The sequence below is a fragment of the Dipteris shenzhenensis genome, chromosome 21, assembly GCF_047967505.1.
Source record: "Dipteris shenzhenensis isolate YYH24624 ecotype China chromosome 21, Dip_SZ_1.0, whole genome shotgun sequence".
NCBI lineage: Eukaryota > Viridiplantae > Streptophyta > Polypodiopsida > Gleicheniales > Dipteridaceae > Dipteris > Dipteris shenzhenensis.
In genome coordinates, this window is record NC_141616.1 from 40340708 (window position 1) to 40345139 (window position 4432).

Here is a 4432-nt window from a genome sequence, read left to right on the forward strand (position 1 = left end):
CCCCCTAAAATCATTGACCTAAAGAGCTCATTGGTTTGGGAAAAAAGGGTCACGTGACGCGTTGGCGTTAAATTTCCCATTTCGCCACAAAACTACCCCAATGCTGTGGACGTTATGATCTCAATTATTTTATAGTGGCAACACTTGAATATGCGAGATTATGTAGGGAAATATGTGCGATTGTGTTGTCCCTATCGGATTACCAAGCTAAAAGCTCTGGCACAGTATGAAATTCAACAGTACTTTTATTTCTTGAAAAAACAAGTCCTAGAGCACTGCTCCGACAAAGACTTCAATGCAACCAACCAGCTCTAGCCTCTCACCGTCTGCTCTTCAATTCAAGAGAAGATGTTATGTAATAATAAAAAGTGAGGGGACGGTGGAGGAAGTGTGTTGGGCAGGTTTCAGTGAAACTGCAAAGCCAGCTGAGTGGTCTTCCATGGATTTCTTGTTTCGCCGCTCCCCCTCTGGCTTCTCATCTTCCTCCACCGCTGAGCAGGTTACTCATGGCATCGACGCCTCCTCCCTCACTGCTATCCTCACTGGTATCCATCGCCTTTCATTGCATTGCATCTCTAATGCACGTTTCGAATTTTGATCCTCCCTTTTTTCCATCGTCTAGATCGGGACGAGGTTGCGAGTGCAGCTCCATTAAGAGTCGTTGCCAGTGCCGTAGATGGTTTGTGGACTTTTGCTTGCGAGTTGCATCTTAAAGTAGCAGCATCACAGCGTTGAGCGGTTTCATACGGACGTCGCAAGTAATAATAACGAGGTCGTCCCGGGGGCCATAGATTAAATAGTTTGCAAGGATGTCGTAAACTATAATCATGACTGTCGACCAAGAGTGACGGAGTAAGGTTGGCGTCGCTTTGGTGGTCGGAGCGAACAGGGGAAAGGTGGGCGCCATATGATTATTACCTATATCGCGTTGAGGCATCTTCTGGCAATAATAATCGGTTGATACTACGTACCTTGTGTTTGTCAGGTGCATCCAGTGGAATAGGCATGGAGACTGCACGCGTCTTAGCAATGCGTGGTGCACAGGTTGTATTGGCCGTAAATGATGTTTCTGCTGGGGAGACTGTGAAGCAAGCCATCCTTAAAGAGAATAGCAGTGCACGAGTCCATGTTTTGGAACTAGACCTCAGTTCAATGGCTCACTCTATCATGCTTTTTGGGTATTTACGCGTCTAGAATCCTGCCCTTGATAATCAGTGCGCCCAATAGTATGTGGATCTTGTCTATAGCAACAATGCAGGAACCATGGGACAGCCTTTTAAACTTTCAGTTGATGGAGTTGAACTGCATTTTGCCACAAATCACATTGGTATGTCCTCCACCAGTTGGGATGTTTATATGTATATAGCTTGTAGTCCTTTCCTACATTGGGGATCTGACAACGTTGGCCTGTTCAGGCCATTTTCTCTTGACAAACCTTCTCCTCGATGATTTGAAAAGAACTGCCAAGGAAACTGGCATCGAAGGCAGAGTTGTGATTTCTCCTCTGAACTGCACAGATTCACGTATTTTGGGGATATTTGCTTTGACAAGTTGAACGACAAATCAGGGTCAGTCATGTTGAGATTTTTCATATGACTTTGTAAATGCGCTGAGGATTTATAAGATAATTATAATGTGATATATGGAGGTCTCATAGATCTTGATGGATTTGGATAGTGCATCCATGGATGTCCGTGAAAAATCAGCATCATTGGCATATTGATCGTTCATGGCATCAAGCTCATCATGATATGCAATGGTCACTGCTGAAACTTGTGGCTTAACAGAGACTGCATCTGGGGTGGGGTATCGTGAGAGTGCATCTGCAACAACATTCTTCTTCCTAGGCACATGCACAATCTGAAAATGAAACATTGAAAGAAAATTTGCCCACCTCATATGCTTCTCAGACAACTTTCTCTGAGTGAGAAAGTACCGCAATGATTGATGATCTATCTAAACATGAAAATCAGCTCAAAGATAATGCTTCTAGGTCGAAAGAGCATGTATGACAACCAACATCTCTTTCTCATAGATGCCAAAATTCATTTCAGCATCTTGGAGCACTGTACTTTTGTATGCCACGACTCTACCACCCTGCATAAGTACCCCTCCTACGCTGTTTCGACATGCATTTGCTTGGACAATGAAGGGTTTGTGAAGATCTGGCAAAATAATCACAAGATTTGAGTAGAGTTTCTCCTTCAGTAGCTCAAAAGCTGCAATTTCTTTGGGACCCCATTTGAAAGGGATCCCTTTCTTTTGCAATCTTTGCGAAATATTGAATGAATCTCCTGTAGTACGAGCACAAGCCCTGAAAGCTGCGTACTTCATGGATGTTCTTCAAGTGTGGCCAATTCATGATGGCCTCTACCTTAGCGGGGTCCATCCTAACTCCATCCTTGGAAACAATGTGCCTGAGAAAATGGATTCACTTTTCTTGGCATTGACAAGCATCTTATGCTTTCGTAGCTCCTCAAGAACAATTGCCAGGTGCTTCTTATGTTCAGTCTCATCCTGAGAGAACACGATAATGTCATCGAAGAAAGTGCCAACAAAGGCTCGGTGTTCTCTAAAAATCCTGTCCATCATTTTGTTGAAGGTGGTAGGTGCATTGGTTAACCCAAATAGCATGACAAGAAACTCGTATAGACCAAATGTGGTATGAAATGCTGTTTTGTGGACATCCTCTCGCTGAATTCTGATCTGGTGATAACCACTCTTCAGATCAATGCGGTTGAACATTCCAGACCCGTGTAACCTATCCAAAATATCATCTATCTTGGGTATAGGGAATCTATTCTTGATGGTAATCTTATTGAGGGCTCTGTAGTCAAATGCACATCCGCTAGGTTCCATCCTTCTTCTGGACGACGAGCAGGGGTGAGCAGTAAGGTGAAGAGCTAGGCTGAATCAGCTCCTTCTTCAGCAGGTCCTTCACCTGGTTCATAATTTCCTCTTGCTGGTCTGCACTCACCTTGTAAGGAGATCGGTTAGGAGGGCTGCTACCAGGGATTATATCTATTGTGTGGTCTTTTGGCCTTTCAGGGGGAACTCCTGTGGAAGTGAGTCAGAAAAACAGTTCCTCAACTGAAAAAGAAAATCTGTCCTTTGTTTTTCCAGCTTAGAAAAATAAAACTCTTCTTCTACTCTCCCTTCAATTTAGCATCAAGAACGTGGATTTTGCCACGGTGAGTGATTGTGATTGTTTTATTCTTTGTATCCAAAAGACCCCAACACGAAAGTGCCAAGGTATCCCTAGTAACACATCACAACCATTCAATGGCATAATATAGAACTCTTATGTGTCCACGTAGCTCTAAATATGCATCCGCAGCTTGGCTATCACTAGAGTAACTGGCTGGCTGAGTCTCAGACAAGCCATATCTGCATCACACAAAGGACCCATCTCGTCTGCCCGTATTGCCAACTTTCCAGCCAGCTCTGGAGAGATGAAATTGGCCTTGGCTCCGAGATCGAAAAACATTAGAGCTGTCTGGTCTCTTATCTTGCCCCATGCCCGTCGTAACTTTGTAGCATCTGTATTCTGAACAGCCCCAATCAAGTTTGGCAATAGACCAGCAGTGGGCTTGGGCTTTTTATTCTTCTGATCAGTCCTCTTTTCCTCCTTGTGCTCACCCTACTTAGTAGGAGGGAACTTCTGTTTCTTATGTGGTCATTCAAAAGCCTTGTGGTCTTTCTCCCTGTGGCATCATATAGAATTTGCTTTTCGTCATTAGACATGCGGGTCGGTACTCGCCTCTGTCCTGCAACAAACTTTGCTTTCATGGGCTGCGAAAACTTTTTGAACTTCATAGGCGATTCCGTCTTGCTGCCCTTTGACATGGATGTCTCCTGTGAGCTTTCTTTGAACCCAGAAACTTTCCCTTGCATTAGTGCAGAAGCGGTAGTGGCATTCTCAATCAACTGGGACATATTGGAAACCCTTGTCTTGTGCAGTAGTCTCGAATCTCCTTTAATAACCAGCAGCAATATCTTTCAATTTGCTTGGACAGCAGTACATGTCTTGTAAGACTTCACTGGGAGTAGGGCTTCCCTAAACTACTTATTGTTGTCCTCAAATTTCTGCAATTTGCAGCATCTAACTTGTACCAAGCGGTCATGATATCCACCTCAAAAGTGGTAGTGAGCCATGTTGTTGAGAAGACCTGCTTGAATTCAACCCAAGTGGTAGGTGCTCTGCCTTGCAAGAGAAGGTTGGTCCACCATTGGAGCGCATTGCCCTTCAAAAAGGTGGCTCCTTTCGGACTTTGGAGGATTCTGTGAAGTGTCCACCCGAATAGGCAGCATCAAACTGTTTTACGGATGTCAAAGCCTTCAATCTGTCCTGCATCCCATTGAAGGTCTCAAACTTTTTAGTTGCCCCTCCCTCCTTGTAATCTTTCATTTTTAGGGGTGAGATTGTCATAAA

At 44.2% G+C, this 4432-nt stretch overlaps 1 pseudogene across 1 annotated transcript; it reads left to right on the forward strand.

Annotated features, from left to right (window-relative positions):
* Positions 1-439: 439 nt before the first annotated feature.
* On the forward strand, positions 440-1596 carry LOC147888858 (short-chain dehydrogenase TIC 32, chloroplastic-like; annotated as a pseudogene). The gene is made up of 4 exons (XR_015543006.1): positions 440-545; positions 986-1188; positions 1228-1327; positions 1416-1596. The product of XR_015543006.1 is annotated as a short-chain dehydrogenase TIC 32, chloroplastic-like (transcript).
* The last annotated feature ends 2836 nt before the right edge of the window (positions 1597-4432 follow it).